Here is a 23,722-nt window from a genome sequence, read left to right on the forward strand (position 1 = left end):
AAATCTATACACGATTCATTGTACATGGAGTGCTTACTGGATAACACACATTAACACAACACTCCTAATATTAAAATGACAATTAACATAATTGCATGATGTTTTCTGCAGAAGGTTTAACAGACATCCTGCAATTAGGAGGGAAGGTGGCCTGGAAACTTCCTCCATGATAAGGATCGGAAGAATGGAAAAACCCCAATGTAACATTTTCCAACTGTCATATTAGAAATGTCAGGTTAACAGGATCTGATGGATGAGCTGAGCAGCAAAGTGGATGCACCAGGAAATTCCAGCCTATTGATATCAGTGCAGTCCATTGAACAGAATGAAGGTCCATAGAAGATAATGACTAGGTTGTGATAGTTGGAACATTGGGTGTTAAGGGAATGGACTGAGTCACAGAGGATATGGCTACCGGTAGAGACGGCGTAGGGGGAGAAACAGAGGAACACTGAAGAGTGATGGATAGAATGTATGGAATGAAACATCAACACAGACTTTGCTATGTGCAACTTTCTAAACAATTGTTTCTCAGCCTGACATTCCAGTAAAGAACTGGGAAAGCCCATATGCAGGCCAAGCTTGATCTCACCACAAGAGTAGTATTCCGCACAAACTGCTAGAACACGTCCCTACTGCATGAGACCACAAGCAATCCCCGACATGTTTCAGCCTCATTGGGCATCATCAGTGAGTTTTAGCACTGGTCTATGAGCACAGCAAGCTTGGAACCTATGTGTGGGCATACCTGTCATACTTCGGATAACACATGTAATACCCCAAAAGAATGTGTAGCTTGGGTTTCCAGTCTGGGCACATGTGGGTGACTAATGTAGCACCACAGGCGATGGCTGGAAGGTTTGGAATGAATGAAAAACACTGGCAAAGTTCTGAGAAACCCTCTAAACAATCATTGGTGCCTGCCAATCAATGTTCAGACTGCCACACAATTACGGAAGGGAAAATACCATGTGTAAAGGAGCCATGGTCCCACCCCAAACGAGGCAGTCAAGCCTGAACTGCTGTGTCATATTCTTTCTGCACAAGAACCCAAGTAAACCTCATACATATTTTGAGACTCATGATTGAGGTGTATCTTCGGTCTTTCAGCACAGAAAGTTCTAGACCCCTATCTGGCCATACACCTCCCACTTGTGGTGGCTAATTCAACAATGAAGAGTGATGGCCATAAAGTTTTGAATGAATGGAAAACTACTGGCAAAGCTCTGGGAAAACCTCCCAAAAATTGTTTTTAAGACTGCTATACCATTACAGAAGGTGTGACATGCCTGGTCGCTACCTCAGTGGACTAATGTTCCACTACAGGGATGTTTGATGACATAGTCACAGATTTGAAACCCAGCAGGTCCATTCAGCTCTTCATCCTTCCAAGGTCACTAAAATGAGTAACATTCAGTTGGGTGACAACAAACATCTGTTATCGGTGATAGGATGCCCCACTGGAGTGAACTTGTGCTCTATCTAATGTTATGTTATTTGGAAACCTGATGCGATCCCACCTCAGAGGAGGCAGTCCAGCCTGAACTGCTAGATCGCATGCTTCTGCACAAGACCTCAAACAACCACATGCATGTTTCAGCATTATTGGGCCAAATAAGTCAGGTGTAGTTTGGGTTTCTGGGGATAGCAATCTCTGGACTCACATCTGGGCATACCTGTCAATTTGTGGTGACTAATGCAACACTATAGAGTGATGGCTGGATGATTTCCAATGACCACTAGCAAATCTCTGGGCAACCCTCCAGCCTACTGGCTTTCAGTCTGACATACCATTACAAAAGTGTGAGATTAAATGCAAATCAGGTATTGTCCTACCATAAAAGGCAGGGAAGTCATGCCACCAAAATGCCAAGCGTAACGGAAGTGACACCACACAACCCTTGACCTCTGATGACATCACAGGAAGTGATGGCACTTGACCTCACCCCGAAGTGACATCACAGGAAGCGATGGAACATGACCTTTCACCCCTTGACAAAACAGGAAGTGGTATCACATAGCATTGTTCCTAAGTACACTACGAAAAATATGGTTACAATATCACTGTTATGCGATATACATTTCATACAACATCTGATCACCATATGTATTGTTAATATCAGTGCGTATAGGCCATTGTGTATGCAAGCAGACATCCAAGGCCAAATGATAACAATGCGTTATTATATAGCACTTATGCTTAAGGGCTTTATATAGAACAAATATACATACAATACACCCAACCTGTGTTGGTAGTTATTTATCAACCTCAGAAGGACGAAAGGGTGAGTTGGCCTTGCCATGATTCGAACCTGCAACCTGCAGATCACAAACACATCTCATCAGCGAGCGCTCAACCCACTGAGCTATTTTACCAGCTATCGCTGTCTTACCCGGCTGTAGTAAAATTAGCAATTTTGTGTCTGAATGTTGTCAAAGTCAGAAAGCAAATTACTCTTGTAGTGGATACCAGTGTTTCGGGAAGATAGCTCAGGGGCAACCTGCTAGCCTTGGAAGCAAAACGACATGGAGCAACATAGGTTCAACACAGGTTCAAACCCTGGGTCTGCGTTTAGCAACCTTGGGTATTAAGCACGTTATAAATAACTTATCATATCATATCATACCATTACATTGGTAACTGATATTTAACAGCAGGCCAGTACATCTGGTGAAAAGTTGGCCACATGTCTTCGCGGATCTACTTTTCAGGCTTTAGAGGTTTGCAAATTACAGGGTTCATAACTGTGCATTAAAGAATTTAGATTAGCGCAGGGAAAGCAGCGCACTCACTCGGCATCCCTTACTCTGGGCACTCACTACCTCATACAAGCAAACAAACATCCTGAACAGCATGCCATGGAGATAGGAAAGATAAACACATTACAACAAGGCATTAATTATGGCAGAATTAAATCAAGGGCCACTTTATGTGCTGTGGTCAAACATTTCTACACTGCTTTTAGGCACAAGTATTTTGTCAAGTGAATGAGGACACTGAGATGGAATGTCTTGTGATGATCGTGTCAGAGACAACGGCAGAAAAAAACATGCTATAACTGCAACTTGCAAAAAGCAAACTACATAGGGCCTCATTACCAGTTCGGCGGAATTTCAGAAGGAAATCCTCCAAAAAAATAGCCCTGGGGAATCACTGTTACTGCCACTTGGTTAGGCGGAATCAGGCCCGAACAAGAAAGCCAGCCACACCAGAAACAAAGAGCTACATTGCGCTGGGCACAGACCAGGTTTTTTTTTTAGCGGTAGCAAGGGAGACCACAGGGGTAGCAAGGGAGACCTCAGGAGTTGCAGGCACGACCCCTGTCGACCCTGAAATGACGTCCCTGATAAAAAGGGCTAGTCCAGTACAATGATATGACTGCTATGTCATATCAATTCTGCATGAGACTAGAAGCAAGGCCATACCTGCTTCAGCCACATTGGGCTTCACAACTGAGATGTAGCTTCAGACAGGCAGTGGGGACGCACCCCTGGGCATAAGTACCCCAAATCTATGTATGCCACCCGCACGCCCCTGAATCCCACATTTTTCAAACATCTGTAGTGGAGTCCCCACTTTGGATGATAGTAGTTTCTTTCTCTGTGTTATACTCACAGAACTTTACCCTCACACCTTAAGACACATATTGTTTATACATTTAACCCAAAGTAGGATCTTAATGTTCCATTTTCATCGGCAAACTGGAATACACATTTACACTATCAATAAGTTAGAAAGCATCGGCGGGTAACAGCCATTCTGTACTCCAGTAAACGTCCCACAACTCTTATTACGCAACATCCTATACCTACCTGCATTCAGCCCAACTTTGTAAACTGGCTCTGCTCTGCACCTGACCGATTGGCATTGGTGACTATTTTTGTTTGCACTTAGCCTATTTGTTCATGTTAGCCATGTTTTACATTTTGCCAATTGTATAGATTAGGCATATGCTCCCTGCTGCTCTCTAGAATGGACATATTGTATAACATCTACTGTGTTGGGTTCTGATCCCGAAAATGGATTGTTTGGGGTGGGAAATGTACCACACTTAAATGGATTGTTGGGCATGGGAAATGTACCACACTTAGATGGAGTGCTGGTGATGGGAAATGTACCACCCTTAGATGGATTGTTGGGCCTGGGAAATGTACCACACTTAGATGCAGTGCTTGGGGTGGGAAATCTACCACACTTAGATGGATTGTTGGGCATGGGAAATGCACCACACTTAGAGTTTTGAGGGTGGGAAATGTACCACACTTGCTGGCAATAAATACTCCAGTGTTGGGGGTGGGAAATGTAAGTCACTTAGATGGATTTTTGGGGGTAGGAAATTATCACCCTTAAATTGATTGTTGGGGGTAGGAAATGTACCTCACTTAGATGGATTGTTGGGGGTAGAAAATGTACCTAACTTGGATTGTTGGACGTGGGAAATGTACCTCACTTAGATGGATTGCTGGGGGTAGGATATGTACCTCACTTAGATTGATTGTTGGACCTGGGAAATGTACCACACTTAGATGGAATGCTGGGGGTGGAAAATGTACCACACTTGCTGGCAGTAAACACTCCAGTGTTATGGGTGGGAAATGCACCTCACTTTTATGGATTATTGAGTGTGGAAAATGTATCACACTTATATGGAATTTTGGTGTGGGAAATGTGCCACACTTAGAAGGATTGTTGGGGGTAGGATATGTACCTCACCTAAATGGATTCTTGGGCCTGGGAAATGTACCACACTTAGATGGAGTGTTGGGGTGGGAAATGTACCTCACTTAGATGGAGTGTTGGGGTGGGAAATGTACCTCACTTAGATGGACTGTTGAGTGTGGAAAATGTATCACACTTATATGGAATTTTGGGGTGGGGAATGTGCCACACTTAGGTGGATTGTTGGGGGTAGGAAATGTATACATCAATGGGCAGGTAAAGAGCCCCATTGGTAAGAGACAAACCACAGTCATATCCTTATCAGGACCTTCTCATTGTTCAGTAAAGTAGTCTTGGATAGATGCAGATAATAGTAACCCGAATATTCATCAGGCAGCCGTTGGACATATAGCAGTGTTATGCGGAGATAACAGCTCAGGCCAATTAGTGGCTCAAGAGTTTGAGCAACTCACCAACACCATTCGGCCATATGGAACTAGTACAGTGGTGGTAGCAAAAAGATATGCTCTTAAGAAAGCTGAATGGTATGTGAGGAATGCAGGGAAACGAAGAAGACATTGCTAGCCTGTTTAAAGGGAAACACTTTTATGGATAAGAGTTCCCTGAATATCCTTACAGCAAACTATTGAACCCTCCTTAATCATAAAAAGAAGTGCTTCATTCGCGATAAATAGGATCAAATGTTGCTGGCAATAAAGACGGGAGATTCGTCACCCTTCTGGAACTCAGCATCAGATAACCCAGCCAAGAGGGACTTGGCTATACATGGTTGTGTAGGTCCTGTTATGGCATTACCATTTTCAGGAATAATATGGAGACAGGAGTGTTAGATTGTCTGACTCCTTGGTATTAGTCCAGGGAACTGCTCTAATGGAACAAGAGCAGAAATTAATTTCACCCTAAAAGAAATGTATGAGGCGTTAACATCACAGAAGGGAAGGAACGCTTCAGGCCCAGATGAGATCCCAAATGACTTGTTTAAGGGAGAACCAGTAATCTGGGCCCCGATAGTACAATATTTTCTCAATGCAATAATCAATCTAAAGAGAGTTCTAGAATCTTGGAGGAGGGCAGAAATTGTGTCTGTTTACAAGAAAGCAACCCGGCAAACTATTGTCCAATATCTTTACTGGATGCAACATGGAAAGGTTTTGCAAAGGCTCTGCCCAAACACTCGCAAGGAATCATCAGTCATCTAGAAGCAGGCTTTCAGGCTTGCAAGAGCACAATAGATCAAGGCTTCAGACACTGCTGAATTCTTCAGAAGTACATTGTCCTGAAGAGAATGAAGATATATGCAGTTTACATTTATTTAAAAACCGCTTTTGATAGAGTCCCTCAAGAACAGCTGTGAGAAGTGCTCAGAGGTAGGGATATCACTGGGCATCTCCTTACATTGGTACAGAAGCTATAGACAAATAGTCAAGCAAGCAGCAGTTAAATGGGGCTTGGTAGATGAATTAGCAAGTCCCTTTGATGTCACCAAGGGCGTCAGGCAGGGATGCGTACTGTCCTGTCACTATTTTGTGTTTATATTAAAGAGTTCATCCATGAATGATTAGTGAATAGCCAGGAACCACCTAGACTGAGCAAAGATGGGATCCCTGCCCTCTTCTTTATTGATGAGGTTGAGCTCCTGACAGCAACTCCAGTGGGGCTTAGGACAACCCTGGACAGTTTAAGTGACACATGTAAAGCCATGGGGTCAGAGATCAACATAGGTAAAACCAAGGTGATCTTCAGCCCCAAGCATACAAAGAGCTATCAGTTGAACATCAGCATTGATTGGAGAAGGAGCAGGTATCAATGTTTGAGTACTTGGGCATCAGATTTGCAGAAAACTGTCAATGGTCTGCTCAGACTGCTAAAGCTAGCATCACCCTGGAGAGGGGTAGTGGTACCATGAGGAAGATTGCACAGAGGTACGGGTGGGGGGCTGTAACACCGGCCACCGAGATGTACAAAATCCAAGACAAATCTTCACCATTGCACAGAGATGATATGTGGGAATATTCCAAAGTCCAGCATCTAGTTGTGACCGAAAACACAAGCTTGTAAAAGTTGCTTTGGCTTCCCCAAAGCTGCCCTAATGCTTTAATACAAATGGAAACTGACTCAAGGCCTTTCTCGGATGAGATCGGAATCAGACCTGTGCTATATTGGAACCAGCTCTGGGCATCTAATGATTTATTTAAATAAAAGGAATCCCTTGAACATGTATTGACTTTGGAAGGGGGGCGTTCAGTCCCATGGATACAGCAATTAAGGGTTTAGGATGTCATTTAGGGGTCACCAGGGGTCGCAATCGCGACCCCTGAAGTCTCCCTTGCTACCCCTGTGGTCTCCCTTGCTACCCCTAAAAAATAAAAAATGAAACAAAATATGTTTTCATTTATATTTTTAATTGTGGCTCCTGGGCTGTGGCCAGCAGCATGTGGCTCTTTGTTTCTAGAGTGGCTGTTTTTTTGGTAGCTATAGCACGTAAACTAGCTCAGTGGGTTGAGCACACACTGCTGCAATGGGTGTGTGTGATCTGCAGGTTCGACTCCCGGCAAGGTCAACTCAGCCTTTCATCCTGCTAAGGTTGATAAATGACTACCAACAAAGGCTGTGGGATATTGTGTGTATATTTGTTCTATATATATATAGGTGAGGAGGGATAGCCCAGGGGCAACATGTTTGTCTTGGAAGCAAGACAACGCTGGGCCACACAGGTTTGAATCCCGATCCTGTGCTTAGAAATCACAACGCTGGTATTAAGCATGTTATAAATGAACAAATAGATAAATAAATAAAAAATAGGAAGCACTTAAGCGTAAGTGCTATGTAATAGAACATAATTATCGTTTGGCCTTGGAAATCTGTTTGCATTCACAGTCGTTTGGTAATATGATTCCATACACACTATTAATGATACATATGGTGATCCATTCTTGTATGCAATGTTATCACTTTACAGTGATACCGTAACCATATGTTTTGTAGTGTACTTAGGAACAATTCTATGTGATGCCACTTCCTGTTTTGTCAAGGGGTAAAATGTTGTTATCCATTGCTTCCCGTGATGTCACTTCGGGTGGGGGAAGATGACATCACTTCCTGTGATGTCATCAGGGTCAAGGGTCATGTGATGTCACTTGCGCTACCCCTGGCATTTTGGTGAAATCACATCCCTGTTTATTGATGTCTCTTGTCCTTGGCTCTTTTTGGGATGACCCTTTGTCTATTAACGCTGATCTTGATAAAGTGTCAAGTCCATAGTGAAACATGCACAGTGATCCTGTCAAGCACAAGGATGGAGGCTTCTTGCTTAAACTTATCAATGGCGCCTTCTTATTTGTCATGCAAACTGGACTTTTTTACTGAAGGGTGTTTGGATGCTGTCTCACCATCGTGCACCCATTCGCTGTATTTGAAGTTTAGAATGGACATTTGGAGTGTGGCCAAGTTTTCGTGTTCTTGGAACCACTTTCTAACAATAGCATTTGCCTTGCATGCGGGAAAGGGAAGGAGACGATGACTCATTTCATGTTCTTTTGTGAGTCATTTAGAGATTTGACGGCTGTGTACCTAAAGCCCTTTCTTAATTTTCATAATGTTGGCAGCCTTGACCATGCCATGATTACGTACAACTCAATCCAACACCTGAAAGTACTTTATTTTCTGGCTAAATATATTCACTGAGGCTGGCTGCAGAGACGTTTTTTGACAAAGCATGCATCAGTTATTGGGCCTCATTACACGGTAGGCGGTAGGGGGTTAACAAGGCCGGTAGAGTAAAACCAGGCGTCCTTAGCGGGTCCTGCAAGCAGACCAGGATGCAAACAACGGGCCCGTCATTAACGGACTCAAATGGGAATGGGGATGTACCGGGTCCGGGTTCCCTGAATGGGGAAATACCGGGCCCTCCAAGGTCGGAATGGCCCGGTATTTCTCCATTCAGGGAACCCTGACCCGGTACCCGGAATGGGGGTAGCCATGCCACAAATAACGGCATGGCTACATCCATTGTTGTAATGAGGCACCTTGTGTTGCAGAGAGTATTTGTCTTGTATCTATGCAATTGCACTTTTTAATGTGTTATACATTTTTAACAATGTATTGTACCATATTTTAATGATATAACATTTTATGTCGATCTATTTTTCTTTACCTAATGACTTATGTTAAATAAAAGTATTGTTGAGTGACTGATAAAGTGTAAGCTATATTTGTGTACCAACTCAATCGTCCTCTTGACAGTCCCCCTCTAATCATGCCTTGCTATACCTCAGCACAGCCCCCAACTACCCCACCTCACTCTTCCTTGTCACAGTTCCCAAGTACACAACTTCAGTCTTCCTCATCACAGACACCCACTAACCCCACCTCGCTCTTCCTCGTCACAGTACACCATTACTAATTCCATCATATCTAGTGGACACAGAAAACTTGAAATACTCTATAAACCCGATGTTGCATAGCTCAAGAATAGATATTGATAACAGATGATACGATTTCATATATGTTATCAGGAAACATGACAGAATTCCAGGTGGCGGGAGGTATCGCATAAAAAAAACCTTGACATTCAGTGAAAAAGCTTAGTTTGAAGTGACATTAAGGTGAAACAATCTGATGCAATAGAACCCTTGAAATTCAGTGAAAAAACATTAGTTGAAGTGACGTTAAGGTGGCAATTCAACGCTGTAAAACCCCTCAAATTCGGCAGGTGCTAAAGCTGCTCCACCTTACCTATGTGGCCCCCGACATCACAAATGAAGCTCTGATGATATCACATATGATATCACTTATGGCATCATGAGTGACATCACTGGTGCAGCAAATCACGATCAAGTGTGCAAGAAAGAGAGACGCAACATTTGAAAAGTGTGAATCTGCATATAAGGGTTGATCCAGTTTGGTTGGAGTTTGCATTTAAAAATACTGTCCATGTACAACCATGGTAGTCTTTCGCATCAGAGTTCCTCTGTATTGATTGAGCATTCACCATAATGAGAACATTGCACTGCCGTTATCACTCTGTTCTAAAAGCAGTGCCCTATGCAAAGAAGACATTTGAGTACTCTGATTATGACTTTACACCTGTCTGGCAAAGAATACAAACATGCATAATAAGGGGCAGTTTCTGAAGTTAACATATCAACCTATGGCAGACAACCTACTGTCATAACATATCAAATGGTAGGCCTTGACTATGTAAAATATTGAATGCTAGGGCAGGTAGCCTACAACGGTCAACAATGTTAAAAAACACGTTTTTGTTGTGAGGACATAGTAATCAGGACTAGAGTGGCGAATGTACGGTATGGAGAACAGTTGTCATCGTTTTAGTGCCAGGATTTGAACCCAGCATTGCACGTTTTTTGGACTATGAACCCATTCATCCTCACCAGTAGCTATGCTGGGTCGGGCTGGTGGAAGTTATAATGTAAAACCTCTGGAGATCCAAAGATTGATAAATGTTCTGAGGCCTTCATGAAAGACAGGGTATATTCCATCTGTGTTATACGTTCAAATATAGTCACAAATATTTACCCTTTCCTGGTACTTAACAGTAGGGCCATTGAGGAGGTTGCAGCTAATGTCCTGTGTGGTTTCTCATATGATAGAAAAGATTAAAGATTGTGGATTCGATATATAAGTACTGTGCGGTCGTGACCACTCTTAAATTAAGTATCAAAGAAAGGGAAAACAATATCAGTGTAAACTGGCAGAGATCACTCTTGACCCACCACAGCTGGAAAATAATAGAACTAGAGATTTTTGGTGTGGGAAGGTGAGTCGTGCTCAAGTTGATTTAGATAATTGAAATGTTCAACATCAGAAATACGGTATTCCAAAACCAGTGTATTCAAAGAAGTAAGCTGTTTATTCTAGACCCACCCCAACAATCGTTAGTTTCTCATACGATGTCATCACTGATGGTATCTCATATATCTTAAATGGCTAGAGAGTACAGTTAAGTGGGAGGGATGTTGCATGTTGCAAGAATTGTAGGTTGTGGACACACCGTGGCATAAATTCAGTGCTTGGTTAGAGTCAATGTACATGTAGATATCAGGTTGAATGTGCATGAAAATATGGCCTACAAGTCAAAGCCACATGTTGACAGGCACAGTGCAATTTCAATGCATATGTGCAACCTACTGAGAAATGCAAATGTGCATGCAGCTTACCCAGATATTTTGCCATATCACAGGCACAGTATATTTACATGCAAACTCCAACCACGAGAATCCACCCTCACATGCAGAAACACACTTTTCAAATGCTGCATCTCTCTTTCTTGCACACGTGATCTGCTGTACCAGTGATGGCACTCATGATGCCATAAGTGGGATCATATGTGATATCATCAGTGATGTCATTTGTGATGTCATCTGTGTGCTTAGGGGCCACGCAATGGGGGCATCATAGTTAAGGTGGTGCAGCTTCAGAACCAGCCAAATTTCAGGGGTCTTGGAACGTTAAATCAGGTCCTTAAGGTCACTTCAACTAATGATTTTTCACTGAATTTCAAGGGTTTTGTTGCACTGAACATATTCACCTTAACTGTCCCTCAACTAAAGGTTTTTCACTGAATACATAAGTAAATGTGTAAATTACATTTTGAAACAATACACATTTATTCAGCGAAAGGCTATTCTTGCATGTCATTTTGTAAACCGTTTCATCTAAAAAAATCAACTTATTAGGATTCATAGCAAAATCGAGAAGAGCCATTTAATATGAGAGACATTTCAAAATGTTGAATTAAAAATATTTTTGATGGAAAATGTACAATTATTTCTTTATCAAATAAGTTTCTCTTTTATATTTTCCCGTTTATTTTTTTCCTTCTTTAATGAAGATTACTACTTCATTCAGTGCTCGTAAAGAAGCTGTCCCAGTGCAGCAAAACATGTTAATTGAATACCTATGTGTTTGTTATTAATTGTACACAATCAATAAACGAAAGGGGTGTACCCTGAATCAAAGTGATCTCTTCTTTGAACCAACTGAAGAATATGTGCTAAAAAAGAAACTTTGGCTATGTGTCCTGTGAGAAACCTGAAGGTGCCTCCCTAGCTAGTCCCTGGGGGTCTGCCGTCAGGTGGCCACTGGGGGTGGACCAGTGAGGGAGGATATCCTGGATGGGTAGCCCTCAGGGAGCGGGAGTGGGACACTGATGGGTGAGACGTGGTATCCCCCTTCTTTCAACACCTTTTAAACATCCTACCACGTAAAACATTCAAAAATACAGCCATTCTGACAAGAAAACTTTCACATGACACACCAGAGAACGGACTAACACCAGAGCCATTTACCTGACATGTCCCAATACAATGGTCAGGCAAAGTCAGGCAATTAATCAGAATCACACACACTTGACGGCCCTTTCCCTTCCCCACAAGGATAAAAGGTGCAGCAAGAGAGCACAGTACGAGCAAGGTAGACTGCATGACGAGACAGCTATCCAGGTCCGGCAGTTCAAAAGTAGGAGAAAGGTGGCAAATATGGAGAGGCTGACAAGGAGAGACACTACCTTGCCCTTTCTGATGCAGACCTGCAAAACCTCCGCAGAGGGAATTGTAGGAACGAGGATAATAGCCCAAGCGTGCTGCAACAGATGTCAATGATACACAGAGCGGTTTGACGCTGATAAGCAGGAGCGAGGCAAACTCCTGCTACTATGGTACCAGCCTTGACTCCAGTAAAGAAGAAAGCTAAGCGGTTCATCACAGCCAGTGAGTTGAGGGGAGAGTCGATAAGAACCAGGTTGGTGTGAATGAAAGTCGCAAAGGGGCAAAGTGAGAAAGTTCAAAGAATTGTAAAAGTGTAAAGAGTAGACCAGCTGCAGAGGGGGACCAGCACCACGTGGGTGCTGCTCCAAGAAACTCTGGTTGAGCCCCATCTCAGAAAAACTACAGAAACCAGAAGGCCGTAGGAGAGCCGCCAAGTTAGGTCAAAGTGGTCATACAGAAGGTCAAGCAAAATCCTCGTACAGTCAAAAGCCTTTGACCTACAAACTTGAGAAAGCAAGGGAAGTGAATCCTGCAAACAATTATGAATGTGAAGTGGCCAATAGTGAACGTGACCGAGGGATGCTGACGAGAAGGGGGCAAGTCTAAAGTCCCAAGAAACAGTGTGTTGACAAACGTGAACCCGGTCGAGGGATGTTCACTATGAACTGTTCAAAAAGACATTGGGCCTCATTACGAGTCCGGCGGTAGCTGTGCCAGAAAAAACGGCAGGCTGCCACCGGACCGGTAATTCCATTCCGCCTCCATAATTACCGGAATCACTGGGGCATTACAACCCCGGTGGCCCGGTAATTCTGGAGGCGGAATTCTGTTAAACCCCATTCCCATGCAGTCTCATAGGACTCCATGGGGATGGGGACCATGGAAACACTGGTTCCGTCTATGACAGAGCCGGTGTTTCTATGTCTGCCTGCAAGCGGGTGGTGTTACTTCCGCCAGGTCAGACCTGGTGGGAGTGACACCTCCCGATTGCAGGACTCGGAATCAGCTGGTCCGGAAACAACGGTGGCAGCGGATTTACCGCCACCGTTGTTTCCGGACCGGCTGACTTGTAATGAGGCCCATTGACATTTGTGAAGGGTCTGAGTTCGAATGAGGGAAATCCAGGGGTGAATACACCACCCGAGAAAAGCAAGAGTGAATCTGGTGGAGGGAGGCTGAATGTAGAGAAGAGGTCTGCGCCCAAAGAGGGGGACCCAAGGGTGAAGCCATCACCGAGAAATACTTAAACAGAACTTTGTGTTTGTTAGTTTGTTTTTCATATGGTAAACCTATCAGGCCCTCTGGGCCAGGAAACCAACCACCAAAGGCCTTGCTATTGAAAGGAACTGTTTTAGGATCTAAGCCCGGAAGAGGGAGATCCAAGATGCGAAAAGCAATCACCAAACATTACAAGGAACAGGGGTCAGCCCGAAGGAGGGGGACACAGGGTTGAAAAGCCCTCACCCTAAGTAAAACCAGCAAACAAACTTGCATTTGTTGCAGAAACTTTTGTTGTTTATTGTTTGAATACTTCAGGCCCTCAAAGGCAAGAGACTTTCAAGAGAAACGAGACTTGGTCATTGAGGCCACTGATAAACTGGAAGAGAACTGTTGACTCGTGTTGGAGAAGCTCGAGTGTGTGCTGTGCTCCAATATCCCACCTTACCCCGTGCTCAAAATGTGGGGAGGTTAGATCCAGGCTACCACATCCTGACATATTATTTGTGAACACTTGACATTTGTGAAGGGTCTGAGTTTGAATGAGGGAAATCCAGGGGTGAATACACCACCCGAGAAAAGCAAGAGTGAATCTGGTGGAGGGAGGCTGAAAGTAGAGAAGAGGTCTGCGCCCAAAGAGGGGGACCCAAGGGTGAAGCCATCACCGAGAAATACTTAAACAGAACTTTGTGTTTGTTAGTTTGTTTTTCATATGGTAAACCTATCAGGCCCTCTGGGCCAGGAAACCAACCACCAAAGGCCTTGATATTGAAAGGAACTGTTTTAGGATCTAAGCCCGGAAGAGGGAGATCCAAGGTGCGAAAAGCAATCACCAAACATTACAAGGAACAGGGGTCAGCCCGAAGGAGGGGGACACAGGGTTGAAAAGCCCTCACCCTAAGTAAAACCAGCAAACAAACTTGCATTTGTTGCAGAAACTTTTGTTGTTTATTGTTTGAATACTTCAGGCCCTCAAAGGCAAGAGACTTTCAAGAGAAACGAGACTTGGTCATTGAGGCCACTGATAAACTGGAAGAGAACTGTTGACTCGTGTTGGAGAAGCTCGAGTGTGTGCTGTGCTCCAATATCCCACCTTACCCCGTGCTCAAAATGTGGGGAGGTTAGATCCAGGCTACCACATCCTGACATATTATTTGTGAACACTTTTTTCTTTTCTTGAAAACTATCGCAATCTGATGAGGAAGGTGAGCCCCTCCCTGATTTGCAGCATGATCATGGTACCTCAATGGCAGGAATTAACACTCTTTCCCCTGAAATCCCCACAGCCGTCAAACTACTGGAAGTCACTACTACAGATCCGATACCTGTTCCCTCTGACCCTAAAACTTGACAGATTAATGTGTCCATGTTATCTGATTTGACATAAGCATGCCTGTTGCAATCAAGACTTGTAATTTGCCAGAGAAGATGCAGGGCAGCATCTGGTCTGGCGTTGGCATGGATCTAATAGTAAATGAAAACGTAAACTGTCTCTGGGCTCACCCAGTAGTGTATGTTCGCAAGGCTGGCTTCTCGAGGGGTAAGGCTTTGTGTGGACTACAGAATGTCATGGCATACTGCATTGGAGTTTTCTTGCCCTATTTGGATTTGTGCCATCTAGTTCTTTTAATACATTAGTGGCAGCTTTTCTTACCTCTCTTCTGTTCCTTTTATGTGTGTGTGTGTACTTTGAAAGCCTTTGGGATCCCAGGGAACCTGTCGCAAACAAAGAAGATGTTGCAAAGAGGTTGTCCTACTCTATGGCTGGTGAGACTGGGGTTTTTGTAGCGAGGAGTCCAGTGCCAGGGAAGCCCAGCTTGCTAGGGAGTGTGTGAACAAATCATGTAGCCTAGAGCAGTATGAAGGTCCCTTCATATGGAGACGGGACTATGCAATGCCAGTGATGCTTCTGTTCGGTTTCTGCCCTGGCACACGCTGTCATGAACTTGCCTTTTTTAGCGCAGTTCCTGGTTCCGCAGGGCTGGGTCCTATATTGTCACTGAAAGCATCCCCACCCAATGAAAAGACAAGATGGACACCATGCCAGAAGACACCAGTTGGTGAGTTCCCATCCTGCTTGGCCTCTCACATGGGTTGCCTATTCTGAGGTTCCTCTTCGAAGCTGCGCATGGCCAGGCAATGTTTGCAGCAAAGACAGGGCTCACCCTCAAATCCACCCCTTGTTATGTGGTTCCATAAAGCATCTTAGCTAGGTTATCTGGTGCCTGAGTGGCGCCTTTTAGGTGCTGGAGGTGGGCTATTCTGTGCTTTATCTACGCCTGAAGATTTTAGAATCCCCCTCTGTCTATTATTGATTTTTGTCCCTGGTTGACAAGAGTTCTTGTTGAAGTTAACTTCTGTGTCACCATCAGCCATGCCAGAATCATTCCTTGAATTACGCTTTTGCTCTGTGAAGGTAGGATTTCCTGGGAGGTAGACCATCCCCTCCCCTGATATTCCATCCCAGTGACAGAGGGCCATTGCTTCATGCTGTGTGTCACGCTGTTCATGTAGCTGTTCATGAGCGTAAACCATCTCACTCCTGTTTTCGACTCAGAGCTCTTAGGTTCTTGAACCCTAGAAGGCAGGGCTCTCGTTAGCCAAACAGGAGGGTTGTTCACTGCCAGAGATCCACTGTTCAGGGTGTTCAGCATTACACAGACAACGCAGATGTGCTGCCAACACACCTGTCCAAATTGTTAAACAAGCTGAAAAGCACTTGAACTAAACAGAGGCTACCAATGTTTTGAGAAGTTTTGGATCCAACAGATGATTGCAACACATGTGTGGTATCCTCTGCCCTTCCCAGGTCACTGCCTTTCAAGGGATGGTGAGCCAGGTCCGAGTTTATATGGTAACAAATCAAGATGACATTCCTGGATGACATTGCAGTGTTTAATGTCACTTGTTGGGACCACCAAATCCATCTTTTGAGAGTGCTTGACTCTCTGAAAGGCATACCTGACTATTAGGGTCATCAGGTGGCCTGTATGCTACTAAATGTTTGTTGTTTTCCTGACCACATTCTTATCAAATGCATATTTATCCCACAGTCCCTCCTGTGAAAGACCCACTATGTCACGGACTGAGGGTTTCACGACATACAGACCGAAAGAGCTTCTAATGCTTACATGTTTCTATAGAACATATACATAGCACCGGGAGGCATTTGTGGCATCAATCACCACGTTAATTCTGAAGACCCAACCCAGTATAATGTGGTGGACTTAGGACAGTTTTTTAATCATGCTGTCTGTGCATCTCCTGTGCTAAGAGGGTCTGAGTTTAATCACATCTGCATTATCCATCTATGTCTCTGGCCATGCATTTGCAGCATTGACACATTTGTAAAACCCTGGAGGTGACCAATGGACTTCCTTTGATCACTCCTTAAATAAAACAATGAGGCACCACATTAGAATTTCTTTTTTTTTATTGCTTTACAAAGAAGTAGTTTCCAAGTGTACAACATGTGCATGGGAAGCAGGTGAATACTGCATACAAATTCTAGATTCCGCTAAACTTGCCCCACCATTCACCGCATGTTTCCAATCCTGATGCCGTTAAGCCGCTCTGTTCAATTACTGGCCATATTTCATGATGGAAGAGGTAGTGCTCCATCTGAAAGTGTGGACCTGTAAAGAGGAAAGTAGAATACATGGTGTTACTGCTTGGTTGCCAATATCTGGAATCACACTTGACTGTTCATTCAAACTTCACAATGAATACTTTGATTTAACAGGTACTTTCCATCAGCAGAAGAATATGTTAAAGATTTGGAACACTCATACTCATTACCTTCACAATAAATGTACTCGGTACCTATGGCACGCGTTGACCAGTGTTGACAGATTATAGTGTATATCGCCCCCATGTGCAGTGTGAACGTGGCTGTTAAGGCCAAGTGACTCATTTGTCGGCCATCTTCTCTGGATTTGTAATCTACTTCATCCACAAGTGAAAGTAGATCTTATTTCATTGACCTTCTTCCTCCCTATTCATATGATGCTGTGTGCTGTGGAGTAATGAGCGGAGATCTGCCCTGCTGATCAGGCCTTTCTTTAATTTGCTTTCATGCGTGTAGTATCTCCTTATGTGAAGACACTTGGTGTGTACTTTGAGTCTCAGATGACATTCAATAGACACGTCTCTCATTTACGCTCCTCATCGTCTTTCGCAATAATCTTCTCAGGCATATTCGTCCTTATCCGTCTATCGAGAATTCAGCTGTCGTTGCTTCGGCTCTGATATCCTGAAAGATAGACTACTGTAACAGCTTATTGGATGGCACCTCGATGCTCAATATGAGCAGGGTCCAAATTATTCAAAATGGAGCAGTCAGGGCTGTTCATGGGCCGAAGAAGCAACAACTGGCTACTGGTCGCACAAAGAATTCCTACTCTCTCACCTTTCAATGTTTAAATGGACTGGCGCTGAGATATCTGACGGAACGTCTGAGTTTAGCCCCCATTTGGAGGGTCCTTTGTTCTAATGAACCTCAACTTCTGACTGCGCCACCATATAATCTTAAGCAACATGGCGGCATTCGTTTTGCTCGTTTGGCGGCTCATACTTGGAATGGGCCATCACTTTCAGTTAGGTCTAATCCATGCCTGGCCCGTTTCAGGAAGACTATCAAGACTCTCTTCTTTGCTGTGGGAGTGGGTTAGATTCTTTGGCCAACGTTGCCGCCTGTCTCCCTTTCTTGACCTCATTGTTGTCTGTGTTGTCCTTTGTTTTATGTGCGCCCTGCGCCCTGAGGCCTTTTGGTGTGTTATTTATTTTTATTTATTTTTTGCATTGCATTTTTAAAGCACTCACACAGCCCGCGGGCACTGAGGCGCTGTTACAAGAATTTTTTGTTGTTTTTTAGTTGCGTAATTGTATATTTTGTCTTCTTGAAATGCAACTCAGCCACCCTTTTCCTGTCTTTGATGCATCTGCGATAAGAGCATGCAATAATAGCACATCTTTAGTGGGGCTCCCACTAGTGAACCACGTGCAAAACGGTGAGTAGAAGAGTGGCTTCTCTATGATCTCATTCAATTTTATGTTATCATCATTCATATATAAGGGGATTTCATACGTTTCATGTGTTCAGGAATGACATCTCAATTAATTTCTTCAGTGTCACCTTGGTGCACCCGCTGCCATGTATTTTGTTATATTATGTTAAGCCATTTATATGGCGCCAAAGCCCAAAGGCGCCAAGCCGTCAAGCCGTCAAGGCGCTGATCTCTAGAACTATGTGACTACATTCTTTTTTTAATGGATTCGGGTAATTCGTTCCATGCAATTTTGTCAGTACAGATTACAGAAAAGATGAAAGACTGAAAGTTGTATGTCATTTTTCATAAAGATGCCATGGCAAGGCATAGCACATGTGTTTGTCACTATGAAGACCGCAATGTGGTGAATGGACAGCTTTGAATAAATGATAACCACTGTACATTCCCCTGACCTTCTTCAATTATAGAGGTTTCAGTCTGTCTGCCTCATTACAGAAAGGGCCCATCCATTAACAAAAAACACGTATGTTTCTGCTAACAGTGGGGGAAGCCCAGGCGTCTTGCAGGGCACATCTCCCCTGCATTGGGAGACTAGGAACCCCAACTTACCTCTGTGCATCAAGTATGAAGAATGACGACCGGAATTTAGAAAGAGGCCTAAGACTCCCCACTCCGAAGTGGCTTCTCCTGTCACCTGATGGGGTACCCCAGTCTTGTGTGGTGTGGAATGACTGCTGCTTCTCCCACCCTCCCCAGTGGCTCGGGGTGCATTGGCCCGGCACGCTGCCTGCACTCACGGCTTCATGCTGATTCGCCATGGTGATTGCATGAGTGCAGGGATCTTCTTGCCATGAACCTCCCACACATTGTGCTTTCATATTGTTGATCTGATTTGCTGTTGCCCACCTTTGCCAGGTCTGAACCACCCAAAACATCTGAATGTCCTCTTTCTGTTTCGTCCACCTCCCCTTTGTGCTGGGGCACCAGGAAGCTTTCTGGGTAATGCTGTTGCTTCTTATAAATCGGAAATCAATATTATTCATAACTAACCATTCCATTTGTATGTTTCCCTTACATTTTTTTGTCTCATGGTTATTGATTTTCTATTTTTTTATTTATCTATTTATACTGCGCCGGCAGCCTACGGGCATAAGGGCCCAAAACAAAAACACAATGGGACAAAACACAAAGAGACATACAGAGGTTATAGATTGTTTGCCTTACTTAAATCATTTCACTTTATGATGGCATTGGAATCTTTATGATTTTATATGATGATACTATATAATTGACCTATGAGTGATTGTAATTTTCATTTATGATTTTGTGTCTGTTTAATTTTGATCACTAATTAGCGCGTGGTTACGAACAACACTTGACCTATTGGAATCATATGAATGAAAATGATTACGGTATTTGGTATGGAACCCTGAAGAAGAGCTATGGATTGAAACACGTGGTGGCTCAAGGAACCAATAATAAATTAGTAGAATTGAAAGCTCACTTTGGTCTGATTGTTCATCTAAATGAAGTATAACCATGAAGTGGAGTGCTGCTTGGAACCTAGGATCTGATCCGTTGTGGCTGACAAATAAATATGTTTTAGGATTTTGGGCCGCATGATTGAGGCGCAGTGTATCTAGAACATGCGTGTTCCGCCACGTACCCTAGTTAACATTGTCATCTGGAATGTATGAACAAATGATGCGTAATCCAAGGTACGCCCGGTTCATATCACTGACGATTCCATGCATATAAAATAATCATAGCATGTCTGGTCGTTACTGAACGTTAATGCCACTAACACCAAGTTGCTCATAGGATGTAGACTGTGACACTTAAAGTGTCAGTGTATAACCAATTATTCTTATTAGATTCAAACAATGAATGAATAATATTGAGAAGCAGCTGCATTCTCAAAGTGTATTAACTTTATGACACCAAAGGAAGAGTTGAGAATATGGTATTGTGGCTTTCCTATGACAGCATGTTGAGAACCACAGAGAGTATCTGATTGGCCCAAAAAGCCAACATAAAGTATTGTTTAGGCATGACTTTTGTTGATTCTATAAAACATTTTTCTTGTGTATCACTGCAAGAGTATTTTTTTCTTCTACTTTTGGTGTTTCATATCGAGTCAAGTACACCAGGTACTTCAGATAACTGAGAAAGAGAATAAAGGCTGGAGGGGAAGCAGGGCTGGGAGTTGGGACTGGAGGGGAAGGAGGGCTGGGAATTGGTACTGGAGGGGAAGCAGGGCTGGGAGATGGTACTGGATGGGGGAGCAGGCATGGGAGTTGGTACTGGAGGGGAAGCAGGGCTGGGAGTTGGTACTGAAGGGGAAGCAGGGCTGGGAATTGGTACTGGAGGGGAAGGAGGGCTGGGAGTTGCTACTGGAGGGGAAGCAGGGCATTTGGCACTGGAGGGGAAGCAGGGCTGGGAGTTGGTACTGGAGGGGAAGCAGGGCTGGGAGATGGTACTGGAGGGGAAGCAGGGCTGGGAGATGGTACTGGAGGGGAAGCAGGGCTGGGAGTTGCTACTGGAGGGGAAGCAGGGCTGGGAGTTGGTACTGGAGGGGAAGCAGGGCTGGGAGATGGTACTGGAGGGGGAGCAGGGCTGGGAGTTGGTACTGGAGGGGAAGCAGGGCTGGGAGTTGGTACTGGGGGGAAGCAGGGCTGGGAGATGGTACTGGAGGGGAAGCAGGGCTGGGAGATGGTACTGGAGGGGAAGCAGGGATGGGAGTTGGTACTGGAGGGGAAGCAGGGCTGGGAGTTGCTACTGGAGGGGAAGCAGGGCATTTGGCACTGGAGGGGAAGCAGGGCTGGGAGTTGGTACTGGAGGGGAAGCAGGGCTGGGAGTTGGTACTGGGGGGGAGCAGGGCTGGGAGTTGGTACTGGAGGGGAAGCAGGGCTGGGAGATGGTACTGGAGGGGAAGCAGGGCTAGGAGTTGGTACTGGAGGGGAAGCAGGGCTGGGAGATGGTACTGGAGGGGAAGCAGGGCTGGGAGTTGCTACTGGAGGGGAAGCAGGGCTGGGAGTTGGTACTGGAGGGGAAGCAGGGCTGGGAGATGGTACTGGAGGGGGAGCAGGGCTGGGAGTTGGTACTGGAGGGGAAGCAGGGCTGGGAGTTGGTACTGGGGGGAAGCAGGGCTGGGAGATGGTACTGGAGGGGAAGCAGGGCTGGGAGATGGTACTGGAGGGGAAGCAGGGATGGGAGTTGGTACTGGAGGGGAAGCAGGGCTGGGAGTTGCTACTGGAGGGGAAGCAGGGCATTTGGCACTGGAGGGGAAGCAGGGCTGGGAGTTGGTACTGGAGGGGAAGCAGGGCTGGGAGTTGGTACTGGGGGGGAGCAGGGCTGGGAGTTGGTACTGGAGGGGAAGCAGGGCTGGGAGATGGTACTGGAGGGGAAGCAGGGCTGGGAGTTGGTACTGGAGGGGAAGCAGGGCTGGGAGATGGTACTGGAGGGGAAGCAGGGCTGGGAGTTGCTACTGGAGGGGAAGCAGGGCTGGGAGTTGGTACTGGAGGGGAAGCAGGGCTGGGAGATGGTACTGGAGGGGGAGCAGGGCTGGGAGTTGGTACTGGAGGGGAAGCAGGGCTGGCAGTTGGTACTGGGGGGAAGCAGGGCTGGGAGATGGTACTGGAGGGGAAGCAGGGCTGGGAGATGGTACTGGAGGGGAAGCAGGGATGGGAGTTGGTACTGGAGGGGAAGCAGGGCTGGGAGATGGTACTGGAGGGGAAGCAGGGCTGGGAGTTGGTACTGGAGGGGAAGAAGGGCTGGGAGATGGTACTGGAGGGGGAGCAGGGCTGGGAGTTGGTACTGGAGGGGAAGCAGGGCTGGGAGTTGGTACTGGAGGGGAAGCAGGGCTGGGAGTTGGTACTGAAGGGGAAGCAGGGCTGGGAGTTGGTACTGGAGGGGAAGCAGGGCTGGGAGTTGGTACTGAAGGGGAAGCAGGGCTGGGAGTTGGTACTGGAGGGGAAGCAGGGCTGGGAGTTGGTACTGAAGGGGAAGCAGGGCTGGGAGATGGTACTGGAGGGGAAGCAGGGCTGGGAGTTGCTACTGGAGGGGAAGCAGGGCTGGGAGTTGGTACTGGAGGGGAAGCAGGGCTGGGAGATGGTACTGGAGGGGGAGCAGGGCTGGGAGTTGGTACTGGGGGGAAGCAGGGCTGGGAGATGGTACTGGAGGGGAAGCAGGGCTGGGAGATGGTACTGGAGGGGAAGCAGGGATGGGAGTTGGGACTGGAGGGGAAGCAGGGCTGGAAGTTGGGACTGGAGGGGAAGCAGGGCTGGGAGTTGGTACTGGAGGGGAAGGAGGGCTGGGAGTTGGTACTGGAGGGGAAGCAGGGCTTGGAGTTGGTACTGGAGGGGAAGCAGGGCTGGGAGTTGGTACTGGAGGGGAAGCAGGGCTGGGAGATGGTACTGGAGGGGGAGCAGGGATGGGAGTTGGGACTGCAAGGGAAGCAGGGCTGGCAGTTGGTACTGGAGGGGAAGCTGGGCTGGGAGATGGTACTGGAGGGGGAGCAGGGATGGGAGTTGGGACTGGAGGGGAAGCAGGGCGGGGAGTTGGTACTGGAGGGGAAGCAGGGCTGGGAGATGGTACTGGAGGGGGGAGCAGGCATGGGAGTTGGTACTGGAGGGGAAGCAGGCTGGGAGATGGTACTGTAGGGGGAGCAGGGATGGGAGTTGGGACTGGAGGGGAAGCAGGGCTGGGGGTTGGTACTGGAGGGGAAGCAGGGCTGGGAGTTGGTACTGGAGGGGAAGCAGGGCTGGGAGTTGGTACTGGAGGGGAAGCAGAGCTGGGAGATGGTACTGGAGGGGAAGCAGGGCTGGGAGTTGGTACTGGAGGGGAAGAAGGGCTGGGAGATGGTACTGGAGGGGAAGCAGGGCTGGGAGTTGCTACTGGAGGGGAAGCAGGGCTGGGAGTTGGTACTGGATGGCAAGCAGGGCTGGGAGATGGTACTGGAGGGGGAGCAGGGATGGGAGTTGGGACTGGAGGGGAAGCAGGGCTGGGAGTTGGTACTGGAGGGGAAGGAGGGCTGGGAGTTGGTACTGGAGGGGAAGCAGGGCTGGGAGTTGGTTCTGGAGGGGAAGCAGGGCTGGGGGTTGGTACTGGAGGGGAAGCAGGGCTGGGAGATGGTACTGGAGGGGGAGCAGGGCTGGCAGTTGGTACTGGAGGGGAAGCAGGGCTGGCAGTTGGTACTGGAGGGGAAGCAGGGCTGGGAGATGGTACTGGAGGGGGAGCAGGGATGGGAGTTGGGACTGGAGGGGAAGCAGGGCTGGGAGTTGGTACTGGAGGGGAAGCAGGGCTGG

At 46.1% G+C, this 23,722-nt stretch overlaps 1 protein-coding gene and 1 long non-coding RNA gene across 2 annotated transcripts in view; one reads left to right on the forward strand and one right to left on the reverse strand.

The window, feature by feature from the left end:
• LOC138525783 (uncharacterized) overlaps window positions 1–19,867 on the forward strand; it is a 112,229-nt gene extending 92,362 nt beyond the window's left edge. The window contains exon 6 of the long non-coding RNA XR_011283428.1: window positions 19,772–19,867. This is a non-coding gene — a long non-coding RNA (uncharacterized lncRNA). The remainder of the gene's footprint in view (window positions 1–19,771) is intronic.
• LOC138525781 (putative gastrointestinal growth factor xP4) overlaps window positions 16,823–23,722 on the reverse strand; it is a 47,285-nt gene continuing 40,385 nt past the window's right edge. Inside the window, exon 7 of the mRNA XM_069635989.1 lies at window positions 16,823–17,042. The gene's annotated coding sequence lies outside the window, so the exon portion shown is untranslated. The remainder of the gene's footprint in view (window positions 17,043–23,722) is intronic.

The sequence above is a fragment of the Ambystoma mexicanum genome, chromosome 7p, assembly GCF_040938575.1.
Source record: "Ambystoma mexicanum isolate Mex_15411 chromosome 7p, UKY_AmexF1_1, whole genome shotgun sequence".
NCBI classification, from domain to species: domain Eukaryota; kingdom Metazoa; phylum Chordata; class Amphibia; order Caudata; family Ambystomatidae; genus Ambystoma; species Ambystoma mexicanum.